Consider the following 12,046-nt stretch of genomic DNA (forward strand, 5'->3'; position numbering starts at 1 on the left):
GCACACAAAAAAAATTTCAAGTTGTTTTGTAATTTTGGAAGTTTTGGTTAAAACTAGATATTTTAATACCGGATTTGTATTTTTATGAAATAAAAATACTACTTGATATTAATCAAAATGACATAAAAACTACGCGAGAAAATTGTAACATTCTAAAATAAAATTTTTTAATTTTTTTTAATGGGTGGATCAGGCCCAAATGCATGGCTAGATCAGACCTGGCCCAAAACCAAATGGGCTAGTTATTGTATTTAAGCACAGTAATCAGTCCTCTATCATTTGCTACATAACATGAATTATTCACGTTCTGCATGTAAATGCAGACGGCGGCTGAGCAAAGGAGAAAGAAATGGGACAACCAGAGGTTACCTGGGGTGGCGCAGCCTAAGTGTGGCTGTTAGGGGTGGCAATGGTGCTGTTGTCACTGTAGAGGGACTGCAGTGGCCGGTGGTGCTATTGTCACTGTGGAGGGACTGCGATGGCTGGTGATGCTTCTCCTTCTTATTCCTCTCCCTCCTTTATTTTTTTTCTCTTCTTTTTTTGTCTTTCCTTTCTTTTTCTCCTCCTATTTTATAATATGTCTTCTCTTTTATCTTCTATTTTGTTCTGCTACCTCTCTCTTGTTGTCTCCTCCTCTCTTTTCTGCTTGTGATCCCCTGTTTTTATAGGCAAAAATAGGGGAGAAAGTGGATGAGGTGGCCATTGTATTGCTGCCCCTCCAACACGTGAAAAGTTATGGGCAAGTGGGTGTCCTTGGTCGGCATCTTTTTTATACTTTTTAAAGGAAGAAAGTCGGTGAAAACAGGGGAAAAAATATTCTTTTTCCTCCCCTACTTCAGGAGTCCAATGGAAGAAAAGGACATACAATGCCTTCAAAACGACACCATTTCGGCCTTTTTCTTTTTTTATGTAAACAATGCATGAAATGCGTCATTTTGGACATAAAAAGTTGTTTTATTTAAAAGAAAACAGCCTCAAAAACATGTTAGAGTTCACATTGGTCCTCAATTGTTATTCAATCAAGTCCTCAATTTTAATTTTGATTTTAAAAATTAATTCAATTGCATCTCTACCAAAAATCAAACAGCGGCTCTGAAGTTGATAGGCTTTTTCACTTTGGTCATTGGTCTTGATATTATGCAATTTGACCCTCAATTGAGCAGTAAACTTCTAATTTTTTTAATTTGGCCCTGATTCGGTTTTAATTACAGCCCATCTATTTACGTGTCTTTTTCATTTTGATCTTTGGTTACGGATTTCTTCAATTAAGTCCCTAATTGGCCATCAAACTTTAATATTTATGCAATTAAGCCCATGATTTGACCAAATTAATTCTTAAAAATTATAATTTGACCCTAAAACTTCAATTTCTTCCAATTAAAGCCCAAATTGATTCCAAAATCAATTTTTCTTGCAATTAAACTCTCTATATATTCAATTAAACCTTCAATAAAATTTAATTGAGTCCATAAACATTTGGTTTTGAACTTTTCTTCCTCAAATTGAATTTTCTTTGTTAACAGGGCTCTTATCAGTCAATTAAATACTGTCAAATTTTAATCTTTGTAATTTTGAACTTGCTCAACCAATTTTTAACCATTTTTAAGGCACTTTGACATTTTTTTTCACTATTATATTTTTTTATTTTTTTTATTTTTTAAAGTAAGAAAAAATGTGAATTGAGGAATCACCTAAAAATAGGTTATGACAGTTGCCCCCTCTTTACAATGCTTACAGAGCAAAGATTTTACATAGTAAGTATTGTAAAGATAAACAAAACTGGTCTTCTTGAAATGTCATTGACCTGAAACTTCAACCGAACATAAAGTCTTATGTATGGTTAAGCTAAAGTGGGATCCTTTTCCACAATCTCCTTTAACCAAAACCAGATCTCTATGTGTGGCTAGGATAGATTAAGATTCCTTTCCCTAATTTTCTCTAACTAGAATCAAAATTCTATGTGTGGTTAAGATAGACTAAGATTCCTTTCACCAATCTTCTTTAACCAGAACTAAAAATCCTGTGTGGTTGGGTTAAATTGAGATTCCTTTCGCCAATTGATTAATACTTAAAAGTGCATTTTTATCAAGATTTTATATTAATTAGTACTTAAAAGTGCATTTTTATCAAGGTTTTATATCATCATTTTGCACTTGAAGCATCAATAACTCCTTAACTAAAGCATGTTTTATAATAACATATCTAATAATATAAGATACCTTTAATTTGTGGTAAATGTTCATTTTAAATACAGGTCTATCATATAAATAAAAGGATTGATTGATGAATTTAATAACTGAAATTGAAAAGACAAAGAGATGGCCAAACTTAGAAAAGAAATATTGGTGCAGTCCAAATCAGAACACTGTTTGGTAATTGGATTATATTTGAAGTTGTAGATCTCGGATTTAGGTCTACTTTATATGGATGGAAAGGTAATACATAGACCTACAATGTTCATATAGAGCCCAAGATGTAAAAAAGTCATTTTCAAGTCCAAATTGCAGCAACAACAAAGAAGTCTGAATCTATCCTCCAGCCTGAGTACTGTTCAGTGTTTGACCCATATCTGGAGTTTTAGAAGTCTAAACGACCTTAATGTTTTACTGAGAAATATGAGACAATTTACTACAACTTTCATGTTTTCAAGTGGTTTCATTTTTGACATTATTAATGATATTTTGGGCAAATAAGAGAAGATAAGGATTGTTATCAAGTCAAGAGTTGGTCACTCACTCATCAATTAGTTATCAAATCAATAGTTTCTAATTTTGGCCTATAAAAGAAGGCATTCGCCATGCATTTAGGCATCTTGGTTTCTAGATCAAGATCATGCTCTTGCTTTCTCTCTTTGTATTTTTTGTAATGTTTATGCTTTGCTTTCATTAATATCAAGTTTATGCCTTTTATTTACTTAGTTAACTTTTATCTTATTTATGTTCATATTTTGTTTTTTTTTTTTTCTTTCTTTTATTATGTTTAGCTAAGTTTATTATGTTAAGGTGAAAAGGTTACACTAATAGTGTGAGAATAAATATAGTGTAAACTTAATATGGACTTTAATGTTTGATACTAACATGTTTTGTATTTGTTATCTTGTTCACTCTTTAATACTTTGCTTGTTAAATAACTAATCTAGATTTATGTTGTATAACACTTGGTACAACAAATACTTGGCACTTTCATAGCCAATACTGTATGGTATAACCGACACCTGAGCTATGAAAGGAACTTGATTTATTGTTAACATAAATTATAATCATGAATGTCTGACGAGATTTGCAAGCATTAGCATTAATCGAATAAGATAACTAATATGATCATGTTAACAATTTATAATCTAATTGAAACCTCCTTTGTGTGTGGTTTCTAATTGAATAATAAGAGTTTATACTATACTTGTTTAACATACCATTAGTAGAACCTCTAACCTTAACATTTGTTATTATCATTGTTTAATCCTTACATTAATATTCCATCTCAAAGTTCTCATCTTCTTCTCCTTCTTTTCCTTTTTTTTTTATTATTACTATTACTGTTATTGTTATTGTTATTGTTATTGTTTATTATTATTATTATTATTATTATTATTATTATTATTATTATTATTATTATTATTATTATTACTACTACTACTATTATTACTACTACTACTACCACCACTATTACTACTATTACTATTAGTACTGTTGTTGTTGTTGTTGTTGTTGTTGTTGTTGTTGCTACTAATATTATTGTTGTTGTTGTTGTTGTTGTTGCTGTTGTTGTTATTATTTATAATTTATACAATTAACCTCCCTATGGTTCGACCCCGGTCTTGCCGGGTTATTTATTACTTTGACACTCTTGCACTTGGGAGAAGACATCAATTTTTTAGTCGTGTCAGTCTCTCTCACCCCGGTTAAATGGCGGACAACGGTACTCCATGACTGAGGTTGTTAATGAATCATGGAATTCCTGAAGATATTCGTTGGTTAATTGAAGCAAAGGTCCGATTATCATGTGAGTCCTCTAATTCCTTCATTTCACACGTGCCTAGAACAGGTAAAAGCACTTTTGCCAAGAAACATTATGCAAAACAACTGAAAGTTTGTCATCGATGTGCTAGATGGACTTGTAATGCATAATGTTGTTCTTTAGGAATGGTATCTATAAACCGTGAAGATAAAATACAATTCATTAAGGATGGACTGAGTAATGAGTCTTTAGATAATATTCTATTAACTCTTGAGATGCATCCTAGTGGAGATATGCATCGTGCAATTCATGATTTATAGCCCCATATTCATAAAGAACATGATCGACTTAGTCTTGGGAATCTAACTAAAAAAGACCATGTTTGCCCGTTTTTAAGAAAACTGGATGGGAAGTCTATCCCCGACCCATAAAGGGCGTTTAAGTCGTTCTTAGATGTAAAACCAAGGAAAGATGTGAGCCACAATCACAACCACCTATATATACATATGCTTTTTCAAAAATAAATAAATAAATAAAGAGTGTGTGTGTGTGTGTGTGTGTGTGAGACTCTAGCTGGCCTACATATAGGTGGTATGATTGCCTTTTTAATTTCTCATCTATAAAATCCCCTCTTCCCTCCTTTCATTTCTACTCAACCTATACATTCAATAAATATAGAAGTGTGTAGAAATGACAAGTTTCTCAGGTCATCACATAAGAAATATTTGTGTTTTCGGTGGATCTAATCCTAGGAAAGAACAGGAGTTTTTAGAATCAGCAAATCATCTTAGTCAGGTGCTAGCTAAGAGAATATGGGAGTGGCAGTCTTAGGTTAATAGGAGGTGTGTCAATAGCTGTATTTTTAGGAGGTAGTCAAGTTTTGGAGGTCATTCCCGAAGCTTTAGCACAAGGGGACATCATTAGAAAAATAATTGGAGACGAACTACAGGTCTCCATAGTGTATGCTCGAATGAATGCAATATTTAACCATGTTGATGTCTTCATTGCTTTACCAGGTGGTCTAGATACATTGGAAGAAATCTTTCATATTTCCTCTTGGGCCCAACTGTACATTCACTATGAACCCATAGGTCTGTTAAATGTTAATAGTTATTATAATAAGTTGTTGTCTTTTCTTGATCATGCTGTGGAATAGGAATTTCTAACATCTTCTGCACGACAAATCATAATCTCTGCTGCTACTAATGAACAATTAATTGACCAACTACAATCTTTCATTTCTATAATTGATCTCTCCATGAGTCGCATAAATTGATTCCCGCAACTAGGGACTAGTAATAAGCTAGTTGGGGGGTGTGATTAGTATTTAAAAGTGTATTTTTGTCAAGGTTTTATATCATTATTTTGTACTTAAAGTATCAATAACTCCTAAACTAAAGCATGTTTTATAATAACATACCTAATAATATAAGATATATTTAATTTATGGTAAATACTAATTTTAAATATAGACCTATCACATAAATAAAAGGATTGATTGATGAGTTTAAGAGCTGAAATTGAACGGACAAAGAGATGGCCAAACTTAGAAAAGAGATACTGGTGCAGTCCAAACCAGAACACTATTCGATAATTGGGTCATATCTGGAGCTATAGATCTCAGATTTAAGTCTAGTTTATATGGATAGAAAGGTAATACATAGACCTACAACTTTTATGGGAGCCCAAGATTTAAAAAGGTCATTTTCAAGTCCAAATTATAGCAACAATGAAAAAGTTCGAATCTGTCTTGCTGCCCAAACACTGTTCAGTGTTTGGCCCATATTTGTAGTTCTAGACGTCCAAATGACCTTTACTTTTTTTTCTTAGAAAACTAAGATAATTTTCTACAACTTTCATGTTTTTAAGTGGTTCCAATTTTGACGTTATCAATGACATTTTGGGTAGACAAGAGAAGATAAGGATTGTCACCAAGTCAAGAGTTAGCCACCCACTCATCAATTAGTCATCAAATCAATAGTTTTTAATTTTGGCCTATAAAAGAAGGTATTTGTCATGCATTTAGGCATCTTGGTCTCCTAATCAAGATCATGCTTTTGCTTTCTCTCTTTGTATTTTTGTAATGCTTAAGTTTTATTTTCATTAATATCAAGTTTATGTCTTTCATTTCCTTTCCTTTACTTAGTTAACTTTTATCTTATTTGTGTTCTTATTTTGTTTATTTATTTTTCTTTCTTTCATTATATTTAGCTAATTTTATTATGTCAAGGTGAAAAGATTACACTAATAGTGTAAGAATAAGTATAGTGTAAACTTAATATGGACTTTAATGTTTGATACTAATATGTTTTATATTTGTTATCTTATTTACTTTTTAATACTTTACTTGTTAAATGACTAATCTATATTTATATTATATAACACTTGGTACATCAAATGTTTGGCACTTTCATAGCTCATATTGTATGGTATAACCGACAACTGAGTTATGAAAGAAACTTGATTTGTTGTTAACATAAGTTATAATCATGAATGTCTGACGAGATTTACAAGTATTGTCATTAATCAAATAAGATAACTAATATAATCATGTTAACAATTTATAATCTGATTGGAACCTCCTTTGTGTGTGGTTTCCAATTGAATAATAAAAGTTTATACTATACTTGTTTGACATACTATTAGTAGATTCTCTAACCTTGACGTTTGTTGTTATCATTCTTTAATCATTACATTAATCTTCCATTTCAAAGTTCTCATTAACTTCTTCTTCTTTTTCTTTATTATTATTATTATTATTATTATTATTATTATTATTATTAGTAATACTATTACTATTACTATTATTACTACTATTACTATTATTGTTGTTGTTATTGTTGTTGTATTATTGTTATCTATAATTTATATAATTAACCTTCTTGTGGTTCGACCCCGGTGTTGCCGGTTTATTTATTACTTCGACACACCTGCACTTGAAAAAAGACATTAATTTTTTAGTCGTGTCATATATGTTAGTCAAGTAACCTAAATTAACTTGAATTGTCTTCTTCAATGTTATATTTTTTAAATTTATTTTTTATTTTATCATTTAATATTCAATTATTAGACATTAAGCTTTGTAACTTTTTCTCTTTTTTGTTCATATTATTTTGATTTTGTATATCAGGTTGCATGTTAGTAGAATTAACTTATATTTACTTGAACAGTTGTCGCTTAGGCTTTTTTTATTATTATTTTTTCACGTTAAGAAAATTTGACTGGGTTCCTTGAAAGAATTAGAATAAACTAACCTCAGTCCCAGCAATGCCCATTGCTAGACCAATATCTGCTTCATGGAGTGCTGGGGCATCATTCGTTCCATCACCAGTTACTGCAACAACCTCACCGAAAGTACACAAATGTTTCACTAGTGTATGCTTGTCAAGTGGAGAAGATCGAGCCATCACCTGCAAATGAATTCAAATTTGTTGGTCTTGGCGAGACAAACTCTTTTCACAGCTGAGAAATTTAATTGCAGTTAGATCTTTGTTGAACATGAAAGCTAGAAACACCTGAATTTTGGGAATTAGTTGGAGCAACTCTTCCTGGCTCTTTTCTCGGAAGTTGGGACCCTCAACAGCTATACCATCATCGGTAAGAATCCCACATTCCCTTGCAATAGCCCCGGCAGTATTTATATTGTCTCCTGTAACCATTCTTACAGGAATACCCACTGAACGGCAAACTGCAACAGACTCCTTGACGCCTGGACGAACAGGATCTTTGATACCCGCTATCCCTATACAAGTGTGCCCGGAATGTGGTAAAGTATTATCAGGGGAGAACCCACTTTCCAGCACCATATACGCAAGACAGAGAGTTCTAAGAGCCTCGCTAACAAACTGATCAATTGTAGCCTTAAGGTTGTTAATGGATTCTTCATCCCGGGGAATAATTCACCATTTGAATTGATCACCTTGTTACAAGCAGCCAAAACTAGTTCTGAAGCATCTTCGGTGTGGTCTCGCAAACTACCTTCGGGAAGCTCCACCACTACACCAGTTTGCTTCTTCGTGGAATTGGAAGGCTCAACTCTAACAAGTTTCACTGCTTGTCGCTCTGCCTGGAAATCTCCACCAAGAGATAGGCCAAACTCCAACAAAGAAGTCTCGGTGGGTGTTCCTGAATTTCGCATTTTCCATATTTGTTAGCAAGGACTTCACCCCCAGTGTTGTTAAATATTGTCCGCAAGAGAAGTTTTACAGAAGAAGCAGGGATTTCAGAGAACAAGCTAGAAGCCTTGGTAGGTCAACTTCCTTGACATCCATGCAAATGCATGATTACACAACAGTCACATGATTCGCAGTTTGTGTCCCGGTTGTCACTGCAGATATTTGTGGCTGACCCCATAGTCCCACATGCCGCCAGATGACGGACAAGTGCTTTACCATTCATCATCTTCTCCATGGAAAAGGCAAGGCTTAATGTCACAGCCAGTGGTAGCCCCTCGGAACTGAACAACAACAATTGTAACTGCAATTGCAAAGTATTCCAGCATCTCCAATGCATCATCTCCAGACCAGCTAAAGTAAGTCCCTGCTTGCCATTTACGGCTAAATAATCCTTGGATCAGAACTGCAAAACTCACTACAGCAAAGAAAAGGCATACCTTCCCAAGCCACTCCATTCAATTTTACCTGCAGTGGAGTTTCATCATCTCCTCCTTCACTTAGAGTTGCCATCAATTTATCCCATTGGGTTCTCATCCCAACAGTGGCAACCATCATCTTGCATGATCCATCTTGAACCTGAGTTCCAGAAAGCATACAAGGATATTCAGAATTTACCATTACTGGCTCAATTTCACCAGTTAAACTCGACTCATCCATTAATACAGAAAAGCCTGAAACAAAAGGCCCATCTGCAGGTACTTATCTCCAATAGCAAGATTCACTTTATCACCAGGAAGCAAATCATATATGGACAGTTTCTGCCTAAATCCATTACTAGTGACCTGAATGGTGATCTTCCTTTTCTCTTTGTCCAAATCCCTGAATTGTAACGATTGACGATAATCACTTACAGCTGTCACAAACACGACTGACAATACTTGCAACAATTACCAGGCCATCATTAGCTCCATTCGGCCAGCACACACCCCAAGTATCATTAGAGTCATATCCTGAAGTGCTTCCCAAACAAAAATCCTGAACCTCCTTACTTGGCTCTCAGCAAACTTATTGATCCCGTAAGTCTCTTGTCTGTGATTCAGTAGATCACACTATTCGTGGTCGTTAGCCCATCAGACATTGAAGTGCAGAGCTTTTCTGCAATACCATTTACCCTACCATGAAATCTGAGCTTCTTCACATCGTGGCCTTCGATAATTGATCCTAACTCATCAGCGCATTTTGTCAAAACCTGCAGCCTTGACTTGTGCAGGTGTGGTATAGTCGCTTGGGGAGAAACCTGAAAACATTCCATTTCTATAATTATCATTTATCGGTTACGAAGAGGCTGTAGAACTATCTAAGCTTAGTTAACTAAATTCGAAACCTCACCTTGGATAGATTGAAATGCAGCTTTGGAAACCAGAACAGCAATCCTTAATTTCTCCTGCAATATTAAAACACACACACACAAAGAAAAGTAAGCTTCCGCCGCAATCACTAGGTATTATATGTGTTCTCTCATAAAAAATAGGCATTCTAGCAGGCTTTATACGTTAATGTATTGGGCAAGGCAGACATAGCAGTGCGTCACCGTAAGAAGAAAGAAACTAAGAGGTCAAATAACGTAAATTATGAACTGGTGAAAGATGCAACGTGAGATTAGCCAAGCAAATTAATTTGTATTAAATGTCAACGTATTACATGCAGTAAGGAATTTATGATACCAATGGAAATCGATTATGGTTGGTCTGATCACACAAATTAAAGTTGGAAACTGAAATGAATTGCAGAAAAATTGATTGCACATCAGCTTAGTATGCATTGTATTTACAGGTGATATACAGCAATTTAAGATAGGAATACAATGAGATAAGAAGCTAAATATGTATCTTTATTTTTTAGATAAACATGATCTTATTTGTTACTAATCAAGAAGATTTATATCTAACAGCCTTCTCTGAATTGATGGGAAGATTGTGAACCATTAGTTTGTCTCCAAAAGAAAGAAAACGTGAGGAGGAGAGACCTTGAGTGAAGATGTATGGAAGTTGTTCTTAGATGAAGATGTATTTAGCTTGTATATCTTTGTTAAAGATTTTCTCAAATATGAAATGGTAGTTCAGCTCTGTATGTTTTGTTCTCGGATGAAAAACAAGATTTAAAGATGGTTCTAAAGAATTGATATTATCAACTCAAATATAAGGAGCAACGGTAAAGATATATGAAGTTCTTTGAGTAGCATTATTAACTAGTAAAGTTCAGCTACTGTATGTGTCATTAATTGATATTCAACTTCAATTGATCTTGCCAACACGGATTATTTCTTAGCAATCCAAGAGATTAAATATGAGTCCAGATAAATGCAGTATCCTGAGATATATCTCTGATCATGCAGATTATCAGTCCAATCAAAGTCACAAAAACCATTGAGTTGAAGTGAATCCTTGTTAAATTGAAGACTAAACTATAGGTTGACTTTAAGATATCTTAACAACCTTTTGGTAGCAGTGAGATGAATATTTGTAGGACAATGGAGAAATTAACATAATGATTGACACTGTAGAATATATCAGGTTTGGTTAATGTCAAATACTAAAGAGCTTTCACCATGCTTCTGTATTCAGAAGATTAATAGCATATTTACCAAGGTGGAGATCCAAACCATTTTCTATCTTGGTTACAAGATTGCCTAAGAAATAAGATAGTGAATGGAGATCCTTAATAGCAAATTTAAAGCCGAGATTAGAGATAAGACTATCAATGGTCGTAACAACATTACTGGTGATAATAATGTCATCGACATATATGAGCACAAAAACATACACATTGTTATGATGGTAAATAAATAAAGAAGTGTTCACAGTTGAGGCAGTGAATGCACGTTCCAAAAGAGTCTGAGACAACATTAAGAACCAAGTTCTAAGGGCTTGTTTTAAGCCATATACTGATTTATGTATAAGACATGCATGATCAGGTAAATTTAAGTCTTCAAAACTTTGACATTGCCCATATAAACCTCCTCTTCAAGATATCCATGGAGAAAGACATTAGAAATATCAAGTTGTATGATTGACCAATTATAATGTACTAACAAAACAAGGGCTAACCGAATAGTAGTAGGTATAATAACTAGATTAAGAGTCTCAATAAAATCAAGACCATCAACTTGATAAAATCTCTTCGCCACCAATCTTGCCTTATACCTATCAATAATGCTATTAACATGTTATTTTATTTTGAATACCCATATGTTCCTCACAACCTGTTTATGTCTTGGTCATGGACAACGTGACCAAGTTTTGTTAGTCAACAATGCATTATATTCTATAGTCATTACATTCAACCAATCTTAATTCCTTGCCGTTTATTTAAAGGTTGTTGATTAAGATGGTAATGTGTGAGTGAAAAGAGCTTTGAGAGGATTATTGGGATCGTAATTTGAATGACCGAAGATCTACCTCGGGATACTACATTTATCTAGGCTCATATCTTATCTATTGGATTGCTAAGAAACAATTTGTGGTGGTAAAAAAAAATTGTTTGGAAACTCTAGTGGATTGCGGTTTAGAGTCAGGGGCAAAGAAGATTGTATTAGGATTAGATCTTGGCTAGTGGTGACTTTTCTAGGTAGGAAATCTTGTTTTCTGCTTGCTAGATTTGTAGGAAAACGAATCACTAGGCCCTTGATTGTTACCACCACATGGATTTTTCTCATCAAGACAGACATCTTCTTGCTTAGTTAACGGCAATGACAGCTTCAAAAGGAACAGGGACTCAAACAACCATGGTATCTTGACGGTGGTGCAAATAATCACTTTACTTTTAAATTCCAGAATTTAACCTTGCACCAGTAACTATATCATGGAAATGACAATGTAATTATTGGCAATGGAGGAGGTTTACATATCACCAATACTAGTTCTTTTATATTTGTTACACCTACACTAAAATTTCTTTTAACCAATATTCTTCAC

General features: G+C 33.8%; 1 pseudogene; it reads right to left on the minus strand.

The window, feature by feature from the left end:
- Positions 1–7,161: 7,161 nt before the first annotated feature.
- Positions 7,162–10,737, minus strand: LOC105113784 (calcium-transporting ATPase 2, plasma membrane-type-like; annotated as a pseudogene).
- Positions 10,738–12,046: the final 1,309 nt, after the last annotated feature.

Source organism: Populus euphratica, unplaced genomic scaffold, assembly GCF_000495115.2.
Source record: "Populus euphratica unplaced genomic scaffold, PopEup_1.0 scaffold454.1, whole genome shotgun sequence".
NCBI classification, from domain to species: Eukaryota; Viridiplantae; Streptophyta; class Magnoliopsida; order Malpighiales; family Salicaceae; genus Populus; species Populus euphratica.